This window comes from Pinus tabuliformis, chromosome 1_2 (genome assembly GCF_031772625.1).
Source record: "Pinus tabuliformis cultivar Carrire ecotype Pingquan chromosome 1_2, CPIR1, whole genome shotgun sequence".
Classification (NCBI taxonomy): Eukaryota; Viridiplantae; Streptophyta; class Pinopsida; order Pinales; family Pinaceae; genus Pinus; species Pinus tabuliformis.
This window is the reverse complement of record NC_142298.1, coordinates 698,468,707-698,492,293: the sequence shown is the minus strand read 5'-3', so window position 1 is coordinate 698,492,293 and position 23,587 is coordinate 698,468,707.

The window sequence follows — 23,587 nt, the reverse complement described above, 5'->3', positions numbered from 1 at the left end:
CAAGGGATCCAAAGTCCCTAAAGATGTTGTTACAGCTCCTAAAGGAACAAGGTCAACCAATGACAGCTTCTCCCAGAAGTTCTCCACTAAAAACTACTCAAAACTAGTCAAATCCGGATCAATTCAGAAGCTCCACTAGCTGCCTGCGTTGCAAAGCACCCCAGTACACTGTCTAGGTGCGTTGCAATGCACTTGAATGCACTACCCAGGTGCGTTGAGCGGGAAATGACAAGTGGCAGAGTCATTCAACGAGGTGGAGATATAATGGAAGATTCCAGAATCTTCTCCAATGACACTTGCCTCACTGAATTCGACCAAGTGATGAGTAAGAGGCTCTCAGTCTCCAAGTGGAAGCAAGAACTGACAGAGAGAAGCCACAAGTCAAAACATAAGCTGACTCATCCTCTCTGCTTACATCTATATATGGATCCCTCATCCCAGAGATCCAGAGGCTGGAATTTTGTACTTTGCAGAGAATTGCTGTTGGTTTGAGATTGAGATTAGTACATTGGGTGATTTATGCTTTGTTGGAGGAGAGGAAGGGATTCCTTTGCTGGGAGGTAGATGCTGGATCAGGACTCACTTGGTTGTATCTCCTCTTGGACTTTCTTATCATATCAATAAAACTATTTGAGTTTCTCCTACATGCTGTGTATCAATGATGTTTTGTTATATTTGCATGTTTAGCTTAATCTGATCCTAAGCTTTTTTATGAATGTAAATCTATATCTTCGTGTAGTTTCTCTCTTTTGTGATCTTGCAGGAATTCGGTGAAGCTGGGCTGGTAAGGGAGCAGGGAGCTGGGAGCTATTGAAGAGAGGAGCGATTGGATCAACAAACTAGCAAAAGACACAGGTTAGTTACATCCTTCCTCTTCATTTACATTTCATAAAGAAGAATACTCAAGTAGTTTTCCTTGTTTGTTGCTAAGGCACTATCACACCTTAGAGTGGGATAGGGGCGTTCTGAATAGATACTTTTCCCAACAACAAATTGGCAACTCCGCTGGGGATCGTATCTAGTTAGTTTATTTGTGTTTCTATTGTTGTTCTTCTCATAAACTTAGGAGTGGCGAATCGAACTGCATTTCCATTTACAAATGCAAAGTAGAGATCTGCTACTCTAGTCCATTCACTGGGCCTGTTTATGATCTGAACAGCTGATCCACAAATGTACTAATTGCCCTTTGTGATAGCTCTTAGTCCTCCTTTAAATCATCCCTCTAATTGTACCTCATTGATAGCTTTTATCCGGCCAAAAACAATAGATCAAACTGCAAACCGTGACCCAGAACCCAGAGACAATTCTCGTTTCTGCTTCAGCGCAGGCTATGTGAAGAGACTCTGCATTTCAACGTAGGTCCCGAGAGGGCTACCTGCACTGCAATTCAGTTTCTCTGTGCAACAGGTGCGTTGATCAGCCTTTGCCCTGTGCAGCTGTGGTTCTTTGCTTCTTTTTGTTCAGTTTTATCTCTGTTTTTTACAGCCTGTTATCAGTGTGTGTACCTATCTGAAAACCCCTTTTCTCTGCCTTAATTCCACCTCAGTTGTATAAAAGAAACTGTATTTTTTTTTGTGTATTTGTTACATCATTTGCAGTTTCCCATTACAAAAGTAAACTAGTCATACTGTCGCCCTTAGATCTAGACCTGTCATAAGTGTCGTTTTGATCTTAGGAGTAAATTTGTTTGCTGTTGACAGTTGATTGCGCTTTTACTTTTGTATTTTGGTTTGAATTTGTGAATTTCTAGTGTTGAAACAAGTGTTTACTTCAAAAGTGTCGTAATCGTCTTTTTGATTTCAAAAAGAAACTTGTTTGTGTTTTCACTTGAAATCGAATTCAAATTTGTACAACAACTTTCTTTTTAGGCATCAATATTAAGAAAGCGAAAACAAATACATGCATTTGTGCATTTGAATTTTGACAGTTTGTATGATTTGATTTAGGAAAAGTGCATTTATAGTGTGCTCTATGCTCTTTGAGAAAAGATTGTGTCTTTCTTTTCCCCTTGTAGCTAGGATTTTCATGGTTGAAAAGAGATAAAAGCTTGCTTATCATCTTTAGACTGCATTTAGGAATTGTATCTACATCTCGTGGTGATCCAAAAAGGAAAACTTCTAAGAAAGATCAACCTAAAATAAATTGAATGAACTTAACAACGCTTTGTAACTTAACGCACAACATAGAGGTCTAGGCTAGAGACGTGTTCCGGCGTCGTAAAACCTGGTGACTGTCGGCCTCATTGATGGTTGGGTGATTCCTCCTGAAAGACGATAAGTGCCAGTACGGATTGTGCTCCCACGTACCGTCGAGTATATATTGGGAGACCCCTATAGGCATAAAACCTTTATCCATAGGAAACCGTGTCGGCCGCCCTACTGATCGCAATGCACTGAACACAGCATTCGGGAAGATTGACCGCCCGTACCTTAAAAAGTATTCTGTGGTTTTGCGATTAGTTTGGCACACCCTCTACCTAGAAATCCAGAGCAGTCCCTTTCGTTCCTTTTCAGACTCCTTAATGGAAAAGGTCCATCTGAGCACTTGTCACTTCAGGCTCATTAAAAATCGAAGGAGACTAGAGTCATCTTTTGCTTTTTCTCGACTCTTTAAAATTAAAAAAGCAAGTTGTGTCCAAGCGTCATTAAAATTTATTTTAAACGGAATATTCATACTCTTTTTTCCTGCGTTGATCTTTAGGTTGAGAAAATGGAGCCTACCAACCAAGGAATTCCCCTTGGTGGAAATCCTAGTCCCTTCTCCTCTTGGGGAGATGTTGGTGCGCCCCATATGGCCACATTGTCGCTTCCAGGACTGACAATTGGCTTGACGGTCTGGCTCTTCTCAACCAATGTCGTTCAGAACACCACTATTCCTGAACAGTCGAATCAGCAGTTAGACCAATCCAGAGTTACCCACTAGCCTTCTACTTCCTCTAATTCTTCCTCTCCTCCTTCCTCTTCGCTTGATGGGGCAGCAAAGCCAAAAGTCAAGTTCCTAAGGAGAAGAAGGAAAAGAAGAAGAAAGAGAAGAAGAAGAAGGAGCCAAAAGCGACTGGGGGCAAACGAGTGTCGTCTAACGAAAATCCACACACTGCACTAACTAGGCCTAAATCGCCATGTGTCATTTGCAAGGGAGACCACTTTCACAGAGATTGTCCCTGCATCCCTCGGATACTAAGGGACTGGTCTCCCCATTTGCACAATCCGGTGGCGTCAACCTCTGATAGCCATGTTGAAAGCACACCGTCAACTAGCGAAAGTGAAGTCCCAGGACAAAAAGGGAGAGCTAGATCTCCTTGTAAACTGTGCGAAGGCAATCATTCCCTCCACCGTTGTCCCTTCTTAGATGAGGCTAAAAGAGTCTTGGATGATTGTCCGGTTTCACCGTTACGACTCCCTCCTAGATATAGAAAACTCTTGCCGAGTTCTTCGTTAGTTGAGAATCCAGTTGGCCCGCTCAAGTGGTCAGCTGAAGCGGCTGTCATTAAAGATGAACCGCTGAATCCATACTCGACGAAAGTCAAAAGGTCGAGGCGGCAGTTGACCCGGTCTTGCCTTCAGAGGTTTTATCTTTGAATGATATAGTCACTGAAGAGGATAAAGATGACACCATCCAAATTCTCTTCATCAACACAGACTCCGACGAACACGGGAGCAATCCACCCATTCCTTTATCGCAGGAAGGAAGTTCGTCAGAGTGATACCCGGCCGTCTACTCGGTCCCACCACCAAGCAACCTAGTTGTATCCTTCGACTGGAACCAACTAGGCAAACCCCGTTTGCCAGCAAGCATACCATTCCGAATTATCGTTCAAATATATAGAATGGTCATGGCTGGCACCATCATTGATGAGGGGGCATCTGTGAGTATCCTTTCCTCTATTGCTTGGAAAGCGCTTGGTTCGCCATCGCTTTCGCCTGAGATGAGAAATCTGACAGGCTTTGATAAAGGAGCCAGTCGACCTTTAGGGATCCTCCCCAATGTGCCCATAACATTGAAAGGGAAGACCGTTCAAATGAACGTGATGGTCGTTCAAGGACCCTTGGATTATAACCTACTCCTTGGACGAGAATATATTTATTGCATAGGAGCCATCGTCTCCTAACTCTTTAGAGTAATGTGTTTTCCGCACGAAGGAAGAGTGGTCAAGCTCGTGACCAGCTTTCATTTCCTGGATCACGCATCACAAATAGTCATATACCATCCCTAAATGGTCTCTTCACGCAAGAAATGTCTCAACCCACGGTCCGTCCTCTCGATGAGCGCGAGTAATTCGGAGGGATATGACTGGAACCCAGGGGGCATGCATCCTGGTCTGCTTCGGCAGGAAAACTTCGGGTATAGGGTAGGTTTCCGCAGGAGAATATGACTAGTCTGTACCCCGTCTGTGATTGAGATAGGGGTTATTCTAGAATAAGATTCTTTTGTCAAAGTTATGTGAGTTGGCGGGCATCGTCGCTCACCTTTGTTTATCTCGGTAGACATCGCCGAAGAAGTGTTTTGTTTGAAAGATTAATAGAACAATCTTTGGGTGGCCTGAAAGAGGTAGGCCTCTCTCGGTAAAACAATTGTTTTGGCGGAAGTGAAGTAGAGGTAACCTTGAAACTCTGTTTTATACCTGGGGGCATGCAAATCTTTTGGAGTGCAAGCAAAGAGCGATTATTTATCTGTTTTTTGGATTAGTCATTTCCTAACTTGCATAAAGAAAGGAAGTGAGGCAAAAATCTAAATGTTGTCGTTTTATATGAGACATTCTTATCATATGACTGGATTATCGAGCAGTTTTAGCACATAGTTCATGCTCGTTAAAAAATAAACATAAGATCGAGCAAGTGTTTCAACCCGCGTTTAAGCTCGTTAAAAAATGAACTATCCTCCGGTAAATAACCACCGTGAATGTAACATTATCATCCATTAAAGCCTTGGTCGTGTTTGCACCGTCACCTCCACTTTTCCATTTGGCCGATCATTCACCTCCATTTGATTGTTTACCCATTTTGAGGAACAGCTGCGAAGAGTGATTTCACTAGCCATCCTTATGACACTGCCGTGCTTGGAAAATTCCAACCCTTACCTGGAATCAGCTGCTACCCATTTTATCACTCGTTCCTCAAAAGACGAGTCTTCTTTAAGCTCTTTTCATTTGACTCGTAAAATATGAAAAGATTGCCGAGTTTTGGTCTTCCAGCTCGTTAAAGCGACAGGAAATGCTATCCCTCCTCTAGATTTTAATCTTTTTGGACCTGAGGGATTATTGCACAAAAAGATCGAGCGCTTGTTTTGTTCGGCTCGTTAAAACTATCGAAAATTCATCCCTTCTGTATTGTTTTATACTTTTTCGGACTTAAGGGATTAGATGACGAAAAAGGACTTCCGGAGTTAACTTTATGTACCTTTTCAGACTCTCTAAAAATGAAAAGGACCGAGTTATCTTTGTCGTTAGACTCATTAAAAACATGAATAGCGACAAACTTGTCTTTAGACGAGAACGAGTTTCATTATCGCTAGGCTCGTTAAAACATAGCGATGGGTTTGCCCGAAGGGCAAATTATAGAACAAGCATATGTTATCCTCCTCAAGCTTGACAAAAATAAAGAGGTACTGGTCAGCAATGACTGGGGAAAAATTGGGAAGAAACTCAAAGAACCTTTATTGGTAGCAATTCGCTCTTGAACATGACACTTCCACTCCGTGCCTGAGTCGGGTTGGGTTGTTTCATTCACCAGTCACATCACCATGGTCTCGCCATACCATCCACCTTTGGGGTAAATGCTACCAATCCATCATATAAGTGTCGCCGATATGTTCAAGAGAAGTCATCCAGAGAAGTCAACCGTGTCCCATCCACTACCATACATTATACTTCATTCTTTCATGACCACCACCCTGAACCATATATCATCAGATCGTTTTCACCTCCATCAAAATCATTTGCTCCGTTCCGTGTCATTGATGTGGGATTCATTAAGGCCCTCCTTTGACGGATCGCTTCTTGTCGACATCAGCTTATTATCCAAGAAGTTGATCTAGGAACACCCCTTCAGTACTTTGAAGCTTGCATGCCTCAATGGCAAGTTTCTGACTTCCAGCGACAGGTATACCTCAATGACCTTTGACCGAAAGATTTTGCATGGTGTTCGACACCAAGTCCTTTATTCACACCATGTGAATTGTACTGCAGTACCTTGAGGGTCATTATCATTATCGGTGATTCCTCTCGTGCTTGTTAACAGTTTACATCATTGACTGGTAATCAAGCGATGTCTTTCCGTGTTCGACTTCAAAACATTTCTCACATGGATCAACTTGTACTTAGAGTGAAGATCGGACAAGATTGAAGACCCCGGATCTAGTTTCATCCATCCGGGCTGCGATATATATTTAGGAAAAATAAAGACATTGACATGTACAGCATTGCAGAACAGATAATCATCCTACCAAAAGGATGATGATTTCATCAGAATCATCAGTCTACCATCAGACGATTGTCTGTCCTATGTACATAAAAATGAATTCATAAAGCTGAGCATGGGAATGCCCGCCTCAGCTAGATCATGAAAACAATATGAAAAATAATGTATTGTATTGTATCTTATTACAGGTCTCCTCCCAGCATTGAAAGAACTTCGGATCCTCCTAATAAAGCATTTCACCCGATAAACGGCCTCATACTTTAGGGGGCAACTGTTATAGACATTTTTGTGCCTTACAGATTTGAGCATGAAATGTCCATAATCCAAGGAATCCAAAGTCCCTAAAGATGTTGTTACAGCTCCTAAAGGAACAAGGTCAACCAATGACAGCTTCTCCCAGAAGTTCTCCACCAAAAACTACTCAAAACTAGTCAAATCAGGATCAATTCAGAAGCTCCACTAGCTGCCTGCGTTGCAAAGCACCCCAGTACACTGTCTAGGTGCATTTCAACGCACTTGAATGCACTACCCAGGTGCGTTGAGTGGGAAATGACAAGTGGCAGAGTCATTCAACGAGGTGGAGAGACAATGGAAGCTTCCAGAATCTTCTCCAATGACACTTGCCTCACTGAATTCGACCAAGTGATGAGTAAGAGGCTCTCAGTCTCCAAGTGGAAGCAAGAACTGATAGAGAGAAGCCACAAGTCAAAACATAAGCTGACTCATCCTCTCTGCTTACATCTATATATGGATCCCTCATCCCAGAGATCAAGAGGCTGGAATTTTGTACTTTGCAGAGAATTGCTGTTGGTTTGAGATTGAGATTAGTACATTGGGTGATTTATGCTTTGTTGGAGGAGAGGAAGGGATTCCTTTGCTGGGAGGTAGATGCTAGATCGGGACTCACTTGGTTGTATCTCCTCTTGGACTTTCTTATCATATCAATAAAACTATTTGAGTTTCTCCTACATGCTGTGTATCAATGATGTTTTGTTATATTTGCATGTTTAGCTTAATCTGATCCTAAGCTTTTTATGAATGTAAATCTATATCTTCGTGTAGTTTCTCTCTTTTGTGATCTTGCAGGAATTCGGTGAAGCTGGGCCGGTAAGGGAGCAGGGAGCTGGGAGCTATTGAAGAGAGGAGCGATTGGATCAACAAACTAGTGAAAGACACAGGTTAGTTACATCCTTCCTCTTCATTTACATTTCATAAAGAAGAATACTCAAGTAGTTTTCCTTGTTTGTTGCTAAGGCACTATCACACCTTAGAGTGGGATAGGGGCGTTCTGAATAGATACTTTTCCCAACAACAGCTCGGTGGCTCTAACCAGTGCTTTTGCTTCAGCCCACTTTGTGACGTAATCGGTACATACTAAGATGTACTTCTTACCATTGGAGGTTGGGTTAATGGGTCCTATAAAATCTAGAGCCCATTTGTCAAATGGCTCTAGGTGAACTTGGGGCTGAAGGGGCATCTCGTCTGTAGCTATTGGCCTGCCCATTCTTTGGCAGCTGTCACAACTCTTCACATACTTCTCGGCATCCTTGAAAATGGATGGCCAATAGTATCCAAGAGTAAGAACTTTGAATGCTGTCCGCTTAGCTGCAAAATGCCCACCACACGGTTCATCATGAAAAGATTTTAAAATATCAATTACCTCATCATTTCTTACACATCTTCTAATGATCATATCATAACCAGTGTAAAATAAATCGCCATTAAGCCATGAATATCTAGCACTTTGTTTGACTAGTCTCTTCTTTTCCTTTGCAGTAAAGTGTGGAGGTGTCCTTCCTGCAGACAAATAATTGGCCAAATCAGCATACCAAGGATTTACTATGGAAATTGCAAATAAATTTTCATCTGGAAAAGAATCTTCAACCGGAACAACCTCACCTGGATTTTGCAGTCTAGAAAGAAAATCTGCCACCTGATTCTCTTTACCTGGCCTATCTAACACTGTGATGTTAAATTCCTGTAACAATAATAACCATCTGGTAACTCTGCCACTAGTTATTGGTTTATTCATTAAATGTCTAATGGCAGAATGATCAGTATGTACAAAGACTTCATAACCAGTTATGTAATGTCGGAATTTATTCACAGCATATATGATAGCAAGTGTTTCCTTTTCTATGACTGTGTAGTTTGACTCTGCAGGTGTTAGATTTTTGCTAATGAAATAAATGGCATAATTACAAGATTCCTCTTTTTGGCCTAATGATGCACCCACTGCAGTGTCAGATGCATCTGTAAAGATATGAAATGGTAGGCTCCAATTAGGCCCTCTTAAAACTGGTGCGGTTGATAATTTCTTTTTGAGTACTTCGAATGCTTGTTGGCAGTTCTCATTCCAGTTGAAAAGTACATCTTTTGTTACAAGTTTAAACAAAGGTAAAGCTATTTTACTAAAATGTTCAATAAACCTTCTGTAATAGCTTGCATACCCAAGGAAACTTCTTACCTCTCTTTGATTCTGTGGAATTGGCAAATCAACAATGATCTGGATCTTTGCTGGGTCAACCTTGATGCCCTGAAAAGAAATATAGTGGCCTAACACTATCCCTTCATTTGACATCATAAAGCACTTTTCATTGCTGAGGGACAGATTAGCTTCAATACATCTTTTCAAAACTCTCTCAAGGTTCTCTAATGCATGTTCAAATGAATTGCCGTACACTGGAAAATCATCCATGTAAACTTCAACACAATCATGAATTAAATCAACGAAAATAGCTAACACAGCTCTCTGAAATGTAGCTGGAGCATTGCAAAGTCCAAATGGCAAAACATTGTAAGCATAAGTGCCCCAAGGACAGGTGAATGTGGTTTTGTCCTGGTCTTCTGAGGCTATCCTGATCTGGTTGTAGCCACTTAAACCATCAAGAAAAGAAAATGATGATTTCCCATCTAGGGTGTCTAACACTTGGTCAATAAATGGTAGTGGGAAATAATCTTTGAGCATTGCTTTGTTCAGTTGTCTATAATCAACACAAATGCGCCACTTACCATTTTTCTTGGGCACTATAACCAATGGGGATACCCACTGACTGTCAGAAATAGGATATATAAAATTAACTCTCAATAGTTTTTGCAATTCTTCTCTGACAATATCTTGGAGCATGGGGTTCATCCTTCTCTGTGGTTGCCTCACTGGTTTGATAGTACTATCCATGTAAATATGGTGAGTGCATGTGTCAGGGTGAATCCCATGCATATCTGTGTAGTCCCAAGCAAAGGCTTTCTGGTATTTTCTCAATAGTCGAATCAATTTCTCTTGCTGAGATGAGTCTAGGTGATTGCCTATGTTCAAAGTTTTCCCTGGACTAATCTCTATGATCTGACTCTGTGTGTTGGTGATGGATTGAACTGGAAAAATGTCGTGAAATGTGGTTTGCAAAGATTGAATGGTGCATGTTTCCTAAAAATTTTGGGCCAAAAGTACATCTACAACATGATATTGGTCATTTCTCAAATTTTCGGAAATATCAGGTTGAGAAAGAAATAATTCTACCAAATCATTATTGTTTTGTTCTTGGAAATTATAGATTTGGTCAATGCTAAAAACAGATTGTACTTATTCTTTATCATTGAATTTATCATCAAGCCACAAATTGTGTGTTACTGCTGGTGACTGTGCCGATGGATAAAGAGTGATTTGTTTTCTTTCGGTCCCTCTTGAAATGATCATGTTGCCCGATCGACATCCTATGAATGCATCAGCAGTCGCTAACCATGGTCTACCAAGGATGATAGGGTGCCCTCCTAAATTGGATTTGGGTTGAAGAACTAATAAATCCACTGGATACTCCCAAGAGTCCAGTGAGACAATTATGTCCTCCAAAATCCCCTCAGGAATCACTTTAGACCTATCAGCTAGTTCTAGAACAATCGTTGTATATTGCAAATTTATGAGCTGGAGTGTTCTCATGGTTTCAAGAGTCATGACATTTATTGCGGCCCCAAGATCTATCAAAGTGTTTGGAATTTGTATGTTGTTAATGATGGTGGTCACTTTGGGAATGCCAGGATCAACATACTTTTCCATGGAGATGGTATTGGTCATAAGGCCTACTAAATGTCCTATAACATGAATGGTTTGAGGGTCAATCCTTTTTCTAGCAGGCTTCTTGAGGCACATGTCTTTGATGGCTTTAGTATATATGGGAATGTCTTTTATAGCTTGCAGCAGTGGAATTTTTATGTAGACATTCTTGAGTTCATCTAAGACATCAAACTGTGGTATAGACAGTGGAGGTTTTATTTGGACCAATCGGTCTGGAAAAGGTGGATGCAATGGTTGCATCTGCTTATCTTTGGTATCATCGTTTGGCTTTCTTTGATTTGTCATTTCATTTTCATTTTCTGTGTTTTCTTCTTGCTTATCTGTTATTGGAGAATCTTTGTGGAGTACCCTACCAGACCTCAAGTTGATATTTTGCAAGGGTAGTGTGGAATATGAGGTTCCCTCTTCTACATTGTAGGCTGGCCTCTCTGCTCTATTATTTGGATTTGGGACAGTTTGAGCAGGAATTTGAGTAGGTCTGGGAGGTTGTGAGTTAGCTGGAAATTGCAGTTGTGGTGGATTTATTAGTGGAGGAGCAGGCAGTGCTTGTTGAGTAGGTTGAGGCTGATAAACAGCTTGTTGAGGATACTGCTGATATGGTTGAGAATGTGATGAATACGGCTGATGGTATTGTTGATATGGTTGTGAATATGGTGGGTATGATTGAGGATATGTATGATAAGATTGAGAGTACTGTTGAGATGGTCTCCATTGTTGCTGTGGGTGGTTTTGGTGCTGCCATGGCATGGGTACATTCCATGAATTCTGTGCATACATTTGATCATTTACAGGAAATTGCAAATTTTGATTTGGAAACATACCTTGAGGCGCTGGCCTTGGCTGCCATGGTCTCTTTGTGCCCATGTAATACACGTTTTCCATTTCTGCATTAGCTTCCATATTACAGTTCTGCAAAACCTTAACTTTTGGACAATTAAACATATCATGATGTTCAGTACAGAAAGCACAAACTTGGATGTTTTCTAGTGGGCAGTGTTTTAATGCATGTTTCTTCCGGCATTTTGGGCAGAAGATAGCCATTATCTGATCTTCATCTTCTTGTTTCTTCTTAGCTTTTAAAGTGTCAATTTGGTTCCCTAGGGTGCTTAACAGATCTGTTTTAAACTCTTCTAACAGATTCCCTATTTCAGCCCTTGTGACACTTGCTGAGGCAGATTTTGTGACTTTGGATGACAGGGTTCTTTTTCCCATTTTAGCTTTGCTCCTTGAATACTTTTTGCATAACTCAGCGATTTCTTCAAAGGGTAAGGCAGAAATGTCACCTTTGCCCATCAAGTTAAGATCATCCATGTATTCCTCTCGGATACCTTTCAAGAATATTGTGCGGATCAGATCAAGAGGCATAGTTCGGTGTTTGGATTTTTGTAAGTTGTAGACAAACCGTTCTAAGTATTCCTCTAAGGTTTCATCCTCTTGCTGGCTCATTCTAAAGATATCATCTTTAGAATCTTTGGATCTACAGTAAGGTTGATATTTCCTTAGAAATATTCTTCTCATGCCATCCCAATCAACTATAGCATGCTCACCAAGCCTCATGAACCATCTTAAGGCTGATGCCTTTAATGTCGCTGGGAAGAGTCTAAGCCTATGGGCATCATCTGTATAGCCATATGTTCGACATACAATGTCAAACTCGAACAAGAATGAGTCTGGATCTTCCGAAGCCATACCATAAAAGTTTGGTAGCACAGATGGAGGTATGTTTTTCATTTTGATCTCATCATCTTCTTGTGGTTCATGTATAGGAAACTTAAAAGTTGACTCTTCTTCATCTCTCTGTCCTTGATTTGGTACTGATCCAGCTCCTTCCTCAGCCATTCTAATACGTCTCTCTGTGTCAGTGTCACTTGTTTGAAAGAGGAGATTAAAGAAAGATTGTTTGGTCACTGTGCTACTTTTTCCTTGTGTGGAAGATCTAGGAAAGTGCTTCTTCTGCGATTTATGTGTTAATAAAGTTTGCCTTTCGATGAGAGTAAGTATTTGTCCTGACTTTAGTTTTTCTTCTAATGCTTGGATGACTTCCTCAGCTGGTGTTGTATTCCCTAAAGAGTCTGCTCCTGATGATGATGGGTTAGTTTTTGGATGGTGGGGGGTTTTTATGAATCTACCCTGATTGTCCCTAAATCTAGGCATAAATGAACATGATTTCTAATTGTGTTTTTTTCGTTTTTGTTTATTGAATTTTTTTCTTTTTAAATACTTTAAGTACGCCTCCCCGACAACGGCGCCAAAATGTAGTGTCCTATCTAGGGTGCTAGACTAGGCTATATTTATTATCGACCAGGATGCGTAGACTTAGAGGCATGCGTCTAAAGTATATAGACATAAAGGATTATTAGCTAAGTGGTTATGATGGTAGGTCACAGGACTTCTTTACGGAAGATTGAGGTATGTTACCTATCACCCAAACACATAGGTCACTCAGTTAATATACCTAATTACAACACTGTCATTCAATTCATTTACCAAATTAAAACACTGTGTATCACTGCAAACCAAGATTTCAATCTCCTTACAGAGACACTATGCATAAAACCCCTGTTCAGCAAATACTCAGCATTCACTAATATTCATGCAAGATAAAAACATACAGAAATCATAAGCATACTTTGAAATGATAACAGATTTCATGACATTGCTTTAAAAGACAACAAAGGATCGAATCCCTTACAGGATACGATTCACGATCTCAGTGATGTACTGTTGAAGCACTATCATAAACATAAACCATACGCATTCTATTGAAATCAACAACCAATTCTAATTACTGTGCATATCATTTAATACCCTAAGTTGCGAATGAAAAGGAAATGACAGTATACCAGTTTAACGCAGGGCCCGTCTGCATTCCAGAGGTATACTGGACTGTGATCAACCGATTATAAAATCAACGCAACAAGACGAAGATCGTGACTGCAACTGTGTTCTTGATATTAAGTTCAAACTCTGTTTTCAAACGATACAACGATAACCAACTATTGACTACACAGAACTGTGTTTACATATGTTTTTACAACCCTTACATTTCGAAAACGAATGTACATTCATGATGTGGCTGTTGCCGCTTTTATCATGTCGTGATTTTTAAAATGTTTCTATCCTAAACTGATTTCAAAAAGGAACAAAACTAAATCAATTTAGAATGCTTTGCTGTTGCTGCCTTTGTCGCCAACATGCTATACTTTGACCTTCGTTGACCGTGCATGTAGGAGGTTCGATTCTACTATAGGATAGGTATTCGTCCATGCTTGGACATTCTACTTTTCATCCCTACCCTTCGCTCTAGCCTAGCTGCCATGCCACATGTCAAACAATGAACCAATTATAGGATGTTGGAACTTCCTGTAGCCATTTTACCAAAAATTCCTAATTCTTTAACATAAAACTCCTAAATCAATTTTAATGCATTTTAATAACTATAGGACTATTAACTAATCAATTTTCAAGGGATCTAAGAGATATATGATGGAAATAAGTAGGCAAATGATATGTTTTAGGAGGAAAAAGGAGGTCATGGGATGGTACCAACAGGCTCATTAAATATTCGAAGGCAACTAGAGTCATCTTTTGTCCTTTTCTCGACTCTTTAAAAATGAAAAGGTCAAGTTTTGTTCCTGTGTCTTAAAATTTATTCGGCCACGATTCACATTTACCCGATTAGATCTTGTTTGCGTTAGCTTGAGTAGGGTTCTTTCTCATTAGCTTGCCTAAGATCTTTTGAAGTTGTCATCCTGGCAGAATCACTGATCCCGTCTCCCGTTCCAAGTGACCAAGGGTCTCCTTCCTCTATTGCTCCCGAGGTACCGGTTGTGAGTGATACTCTCCCTGTTATTCCGAGTATCCAACCGATTAACTCTCACGCTTCAGATGACGAGACTTACGAAATTCACTGGAACCCCATTTGGGAGCCTTCTGAAGAAGATATACCTCCTACTCCTCCTGGTGTTTTGGTCCCAATGTCTTCTTCTGATATGGAGGACACATCCCCTGTCACAAGTGAAAAATCTGTTGCGACGAGCAGTGAAATTTCCACCTCAACGGAAACTACACCTTTTCGTATCACCTCCCTTGGTGTTACACTGCCTTTACGCTATAAGGCGTTGAGGGATGTTATGTCTTCTAGGACTCCCTCTATGAGTTCTATATGGTCACACACCATCACTCCGACCTCGGAGTCCTATATTCCTCAAGTTCACAATGTGCCCGTCACTTTCGTCCCGACTATTCCAACTGTTTGTGTGGCTTCTTCAACCTCCGTTGTCGGTGCTGTTACTGCATCCTTAGTTGTGACCACTGCTGCTGGACCTTCTTTAGGGTTGGCTTATAGTGGCCCATCGGCATCCGTACCCGCAGTTGTTGACCCTACACTTGGTGCCCCACCTTCTTCTGGTTCTATCCCAACGGGGGGGGGCATACGATGAATATTTGCATGCGTATCCTCAAAATCCTTTTCATTATTATGATTCTAGAGGAGCTCATATCTATTACCACGGACCTCTGCCACCTCAGCGTGTGGTTGAGGTCACGGTCCCGTTATCCGTTGCTTGGACCCCCACTCGTTATGGCGGTGGCCAAGTATCGCCTACACATCTTCAAGGACCACCTAATCAAGGCCAACTGTCTTACGTGCAAACCTCTCAAGGGCAGTAGTATTACGAGCAGTCTTATCTAGGGCAACCTAGAGGCCCACAAGGACAACCCTTTCAGGGACAACCTTCGGCCTCTGGTGGTCCGTCTTTTACCTATTTTGCGCAACCTTCTGGTAATCCGGGACAACCTTACATGCAACAAGGTCAACTTGGTGTCCAGCAAGGTTATCATTCTAGGCAAGTCGGTCAACCTTACGTTCAGCAAGGCCAACCCACTGTCCAATATGGTCAAACGTCTAGACAAGTCGGTCAGCCTCAAATCCAATCAGGTCAACCAACTGTCCAGTCCGCTCAGCCATCCAGTCTGTTGGGACAACCCTCATTTGTTCAAGGACAAACCAACACCCAACAAGCTCAGCCTTCTGGGTAGATGGGCCAATCTCAATCTCAACTGGGTCAACCTTCTAGCCAAATGGCTCAGCCTCAGCTCTCTCAAGGACATCCTTTTGCGCTTGATCAACTGGGCACTCAAATGATTGTTGCTTCTCAAGCTCAACCCGGTTTTCAGCCCCAGGCTGGGCCCTAGACCCAATCCGGTCTTCAAATGCAGGTTGGATTTCAATCCCAACCGGCCTATCAAACGTAGCCTGCCTCTTAGGCTCAGTTTGGAACCCAGTCACCTTATGGTTTCTAGCAATCCCAAGGGCAAACCCAATTTGCCCCGTATCAAAATTATCAACAACTGCAGGTGAGTCCTTATCAGAATTACCAGCAATCTTATGTTGCTCCTGCAGGCCAAGTCGGTAATCAATGGAATGCTGGGGGAAAATCCTGGGTTAGCCATCCTATAACCCCTATGGACAAAATCACTACAAACAAAACCCTCCGGGGCCAAATCCGTCTGGACAAAATCAATGGGGGCAACCGTCAGCTGGCTGGAACTCTGGCACTCCTTCCTATCCGCAGCCCCAGATGTCCTTTAACCCTCAATTACCCCTTTTAGCGACATTGGAATTACCGGATGTGTCCAACTGACCAATGATCCTATTCTTCATAATCCGTATTGGCCACCGGTTCCAACTAAGATTCCTGGTGATTGTCCCAAATTCGATGGTAAAGCTGGAGAAGATCTGCAAGCTCACGTCATGACTTATCATCTATGGTGTTCATCGAATTTGTGGCTTGATGATTCGATTCGGCTCCGCCTTTTTCAAAGGACTCTCACTAGCTCTGCTGCTAAATGGTATATTGAGTTATCTCGCGGATCTTTTCAGGATTTTAACTTGTTGGCTATGGCATTTTTAATGCATTTTCAATTGCCGATTAGATATGAAACGGGCACACACCTCCTGACATCCTTAAAATAGACAACAACTATGCATATCTCTGATCATAACCATGAATGGAGATGGTGTCATTGTTTGATTAGGTTTTGGATTCCCAAACAGCTTCTCACTGACTAGTTCACGACTTCGTTCATCGGTCCGATAGCACAGGACATTTCTATGGGGGCATGTGTAACTGAAGAGCAAGCTATTGCGCGCACTCAGTACCTTGACTTGGTTTACTCCCAGTCTGGTACGTTATATGATTATTTGCCCGATGCCCCGAGACCAGGAACTTCTAAAGCCCCGCCAACACCATCTGTTGACGGTATCATTGGTTCTATTAATCCGCCCTCAAAGAAAACTTCCGCGAACCCTGGGAAGCAAAAGTCGAATGCTCTGAATGAAAATACTTCTCAAGCCATATCCAATTCTGCTAATACTTTCGAGGTTAACGTCGTCCAGTCCACCATGGCAGACGAAACCTCGAAAGGAAAAATGAAGGGAAAAGGAAATAATAAAGCCGATCAACCTAAGTAGGATTCCCCTAAACCTCCACCCGAGGAAGGCACCAAATGCAAGCCCAAGTACCCTTGTCTTATCTGTGATGAGGATCACTATACCAAAGATTTCCCAAGGCGGTTTGAAGTTAGTCGTTTGTTGAAAGGTGCTCCTGGGACTCCTGCTGTGCTCAAAGAACCTTTTCTCTCACAGCAAACGCAAATGGTGGCTGATCCATCTCAACCCTCTTCTTCCTTTGGTTCTCAAGTAGTTATGGCTAGGACGATTCCCATCCACATCAGTACTCGGGCAAAAGAATATCTGTCACCTGCCGAGAAAGAGCCTGAGGTCCCCTCTAGCACTCCTCCGTCTAGTTCTAGTCCGCTCCATATCGAGAGACCTAGCACTGAGACGCCCGTCCGACCCCCTCCGAAAGATATACTCCAGAAATATTCTTACAACCCTAATGCTCGTGCTACCCAGCACTACAACATCATTGAGGACTTAGCCCAGGCTCCATCAGCTATGTCCGCCTTAGAAGTACTCCAGAGCTGCCCCTCTCAGAGGAAGTCCTTGCTATCAGCCATCGGTGGCATAGACCCGGCTGACTCGGATCTGATTACTTTTTACCTTGAGAGCCATATACCGAGACTGCCTCACCAAACTGCCTTCCTCATACAGGTCATTATCAATTCCAAAACGATTCATCGTATAGTCATTGATGAAGGTGCTTCAACTTGCATCATGTCTGTTGCCTGTTGGAAGGCTATTGGTTCTCCGACGCTGAGCTAGTCTCCTACAACCTTGGAAGCCTTTGATGGGAGAGATTCTCGCCCTTATGGTATACTCCAACGTTTGCCCATTACTTTGGAAGGGAAGATGGTCGAAGTGGAAGTTGAAGTTGTTGATGCTAATCTCACCTACAACCTCCTTATGGGACGTAACTGGACATATGCCATGCGAGCTGTGGCTTCATCTTTATTTCATGTCATTCATTTCCCTCATCAGGGGAAAATCGTCACTGTAGACCAGCTGTCCTTCTTTGCCTCCTCTTCCGAAGGCAACGTGCCTTTTGTGGAGCATACCTCCAAACCATATGAGAGTGTGGGAGCTGGAAGTTTTAAAGATCCTACCCTGATGGGTGTTTTTTCACTCCCACCTCCTAACGTCGCTCCTATCAATATGATTTCCATTTGCTCTGATCCGTGGGTTCTTCCCCTTGCTGATCAGGTAGAATCTTGGGGCGATGAGATGCCGTTGAGTCCCACCGAGCTCAACTACGTCGAAATCGTTACTACATCGCCCCCCCCTTTTGAACCTGCTCCTTCGAGCAGGGCTCCCGACTCGTATGCTCATTCCCCTTGGCTTGGAGATGACGCTTCTTTGGATCCTTTAAAGGAAATATTTCCTTCTGATGAAGCCATTATCGAGACCATGTCTCTCGAGGAACCTCCTTGGTCTAATCATCACCATCATTCCTCATTTCTCCCTACCCATCGGGAAATGCTTACCTGTCTCGAGCGGTTTGCTCCTTGTCTCCCATCTCAACCCCTTCAGACACCCATTCAAGTTTATCAAGTGTCTTCTAAAGGAAATATGGGGAACATCATGTAGACCCAGCCCATCGACATCTCTGCGAAACCAGGGATTGTCAAGCATATTCATGTCGGAGTCACTTGTACTCTGGAGGAAATTCAACTTTATACCGATCCTTTTCACGAATTTCGTGATGTCTTTGCTTGGTCCTACGAAGAAATGCCCAACATTGATCCTAGCATAGTGGTGCATGAGATACCTATGTATCTGGGTGCTAAGCCTGTTTGCCAACGTCTACGCCCCATGCACCCCCGAAAGGCTGTAGCCATTAAAGCAGAAGTTGAAAAGCTTCTTAAGGCTAGTTTTATTTACCCCATCCCACTCACAGATTGGGTCTCCAATATCGTCCCTGTCAATAAAAAACAAGGTCCCATTCGAGTCTGTGTTGATTATTGTGATATTAACCGGGCCTATCCCAAAGATAACTTCCCCACACCCTTCATTGATCAGCTCATTGATGAGTGTGCTGGGAGCTAAATGTATTCATTTATGGATGGTTTTTCTGGGTATAACCAGATCAATATTACGCTCACCGATCAGCACAAGACTGCCTTTATCTGTCCGTGGGGCACTTTCGCCTACAAAAAGCTCCCTTTCGATTTGAAGAACGCCGATGCTACCTTCCAACGTGCAATGTCCTATGCTTTCCATGAAATTCGTCACATTGTACAGCCATACCTGGATGATCTACCAGCTCATTCAGCAAAACATCAGGACCATCCCGCTCATCTTCGTGAAATCTTTCGACACTACCGCACTAGGGTTAATCCTCACAAGTGTGTCTTCTGCATTGAGTCCGGCAGACTACTCGGGTTTATCATCTCCCGAGAGGGCATCCGTTTGGATCCCCTTAAAGTCGAGGTTATTCTGAATCTTCCTCCCCCTGCTTCTTTGCAGCAATTGCAGAGCTTGCAAGGAAAAGCGATTTTTTTAAGACGATTCATTCCGAACTATGCCGAAGTGGCTAAAGGTTTCACGCGGTTACTGAAGCAAGATACCTCTTTTCATTGGGATGCCGCTACTCAAGAGTCCTTCGAGTGTCTCAAGGGTCTCCTTGTTTCCGCTCCATTGTTGTGTCCTCTGAATTATCATCGCGACTATACTCTGTATTTGGCCACTGTCGATACCACTATTGGCATGGTTCTCGTTCAAGATGATGATGATGACACCGAGCGTGTCATATATTATCTCAACCGCAATCTTTTAGATACAGAAACTCGATATGCTTACGTCGGGAAGTTGGCATTGGCCACCGTTTGTGCCGTCAAACGTTTCCGCCATTATATCTTGTTGTGCACTATGACCGTGGTTTCTGATTGCAACCCGATGACGTACATTTTGTCACGTCAGTTGCTGGGGGGCAAGTACTCGAAGTGGATCGTCATCCTCCAAGAGTTTGAATTGGAATTCACCACCGCCAAGTCTAAGAAATCCCTTGTCTTTGCTGAGTTACTTTGCTCTTTGCCATCTCCTACCGCCCTCTCAGTTAGAGGACTATATCCCAGATGAAACTCTGTTCCTAATTAGCACCCTCAATCCCTAGTATGGGGATATCATTGTATATCTGTAGACATCCTCTTTTCGTGCCAATGTGTCTAAGGATAATCGGCGACGGATTCGTCATCAGTCTCAGCCCTATCGTATCATTGGGGACACCCTGTACCGTCTCGGTGCCGACTCCATTCTCCGCCGATGCCTAACTTTCGAGGAAGCTGAGCGAGTTTTGAATGACTGCCATTCTGGCGCCTGTGGTGGTCACATGTCCGGATATGCTACTGCTCAAAAAATCCTCCACTTCAGTTATTTCTAGCCCTCCATCTTTAAGGATTGCATTCTTGCCGTCCGCTCCTGTCACGAGTGCCAGATATACCAGCGGAAGATGCGTGCGCCTCCCGCTCCATTGCACCCTGTTGTTACCATTGCCCTTTTGCAAATTGGGGCATTGATTATACGAACTGTAACCCTCGCTCGGCCGGGGGGCATGGGTATATTATCGTTGCCATCGATTACTTCACAAAATGGGCCGAGGCGATGCCCACATTAACTGAGGATGGTCACACAGCGGCGCAATTTTTGTTCAACCATGTTATTTCACTGTTCAGAGTCCTCTAGGCTATCGTCACTGATCACAGGAAGCATTTCCGTAATCACATGATGACCGAGCTAACAACCCAGCTAGGCTTACAACATGATAGTTCGACTCCATACTATCCTCAGGCCAATGGCTAAGTAGAAGCTGTCAACAAGGTTCTAGTTACGATGCTTCAACGTACCGTTGGCATGCACAAGTCTAACTGGAACTTAATGTTGTTCCCCGCCTTGTGGGCCTACCGAACCTCTGTGAAGGATGCCACTGGTTTCACTCCATTTCAATTAGTTTACAGACTGGAGGCTACCCTTCCCATCGAGTGTGAGATCCCTTCTTTGAAGTTGGCCGTCGAATTACTTCCCAACACTACTTCGGTAGAAGAACGCCTTCTTTACCTAGAACGGCTGGACGAGACCCGTCGGCTAGCCTCTCTAGCTATTGAAGCATAGAAGAAGAGAGTGAAAACTCACTTCGATCATACTATCCATCCTCGTTCTTTTGTTGAGGGAGATTTAGTCCTGCTTTACGATCAAGTGAATGATAAGCTGGGGGCAGGCAAACTCGAGCCCATGTGGCTTGGGCCTTATATTGTAAAGAGAGTTTTGCAGAAAGGGGCCTATGAGCTAATTGATTACGAAGGGAATCCTCTCGATAAGCCCCGAAATGGGCTGTACTTGAAAAAGTACTATGCATGAATTCCATGCACTTTGGTTTGTACATACGTGTGTTTTAGCAGGTGTGTTGTGTGTATGTGTTTTCATGTTTTTGGCTTGGTGTGAAGGTTTGATTGCCGATTATTGTGTCTTTTGCTTCTTGTGCAGATGTCTGGTGCACCTTACGTTGGTTTTGCTGATGGTGCCTGCCGCAGTACCCGCAACTTGTCCTCTATGGCGTGGGTGATCTACGATCCTCATGGTGAGTTGATAGATCTTCAAGGTGTGTGTTTAGGTCGTACCACAAACAATGTCACTGAATATAGTGTTGTGATTGAGTTACTGGCCAAGGAGATTAATCTCGGTATTCGTACATTGGTTGTGAACCTGGACTCTCAACTTTTCGTCCACTAGCTCAATGGGTGATATTCCATCAGAGACCATCGCATTTTAAGGTTGTATTTACGTGTTAGAGAGGAATTTTGATTTCATTACATATCAGCATATTCCACGATGATTGAACACGTTAGCTGATGCATTGGCTAATCATGTATTAGACAGACATTTGCGTAACATGTAATCAAAACATCATACAAGAAAGCATGTAAAGCACAATAATAGACCATAGGAATATGTGTATATATATATGTATCGTGTGGCACACTGAGGTGCTCAAAAATAAGTGTACATGTCCAAATAGAGTTTGTGTTCTCCGTACATCTGAGACACATGTCTCTCAAAAATCACCAGCAAGAAATAAAAACCTAGGTGTCTACTGCGGTGGGTTGTGCTCCCTATAGTGCACCACCACTCGTGCCACCCACCTCAATAGGCGGTGCATCCTAGGTTCCACTCCTACTGTGTGGATCTAGGACGCTCTGGGGACCTCCTCGATCCCCATGTAATCTGGAATCCCTATTAGCAGGCCCTCAAGGTTCTGGATCACTGTCTCCATCATATCATCTTCTGGAGGAGCCAGGACTAGTGCTCCAATGCCCTGTGCATCCCTCTACGCCTCTGGAGCCAGTCCGAGGGGTCTCACCGGTCCTACATCTACGAGCCCATAACGTCCTTCATTAGAACGTGTACATGAAAAAATCAAAAACATCATAAAAATAAAAATCAAAAAGTGTGATCAAGTGTCTTACCACCGTCATCCCATTGCTCTCCAGTGGGTAGCTACATGTCAGGATCTCTGTGGAAGTCCATGCCGGTGTATGGCCAATCCTCCACGAAGATCGTCTGTCGCTCTAACCACTCTCGGAAAAATGTCCCCCACTCCACTGGTCATCTGCCACCTCCTCGTGGCATGACGTGAGCCCATCGCGTGGCCCTCATCTCACGTGGCTTGGGTAAGTCCAAATCCATGTCTTGCAACTGCAGTGCCAGCACCCACTCCAGCATGAGTGGGACTAAGATGGATCCATAACCAAACTGCTTCGTCTCTCCTTGATGACAGTTGGTGAGTTGCCTCTTCATGTTTTCCGCTACTGCCTCTGCCCAGTTAAACATGGTGGGATTGAGACACTCGAGAGCCAGCCGGAGATGGGTCTTCGAAGCCTCATGTTGGGCTTGGGAGCCCGCTGCCCATGTCACCATGAAAAGCATAGCATGAAGGATTACATCCTCCACTGTTGGGATTGCCACCTTCCCACTCCTTGACTTGCGTGCCTGTGGGCACACTTGAGCCATCAGCATATCTAAGGTATCACCCCCAGGTCGCTGCCCCTCCAGAATGGGCCTCTCACCTCGACGAGACAGCCCGGTCAAAAAATAGATGTCTGTAGAATCGAACTCGATATCCCGGCCTCAGATGATAAATTTCCCATCTGTGGGATTCCAGGCCCTGATCAATAGCTCCAGCAAGTTAGGTTGTGGTCGTAGATGTGGAGTTAGGAAGAATTTGAGCAATCCACATGCTCGCAAAGCGTTTTGGCACCCTGCATCGTCAAAAGCTTGGATAGCATTGTCATCATGCGCTCACTCCTGCCAAATGAATGCCATTATAACCCTGCATGATGAAAAATTCCATTAGCGCCTTGGTTGCAAAGATTTAAACATAAATTTTATTAAAAAATGGTCGTGCGGCATCATCGTGTTTGTTTCTAAAATAGACGCAATGATCATGGGAGCCAGTCTTATTTTTCTCTGTCATCGTGGAAGTACATCACTTTTCTACGATGATCGGGGCGTGGTCTGTGTCAATTTTTATCGGTCATCGCGGACCCGATAGCTAAACCAGCGATGACCGAGAGCGGAGTGCGAATTGAAAAATCCGCCCAAATTCACACATCCCACCATCAAATGCAGCCATTAAATTAGAGCGTA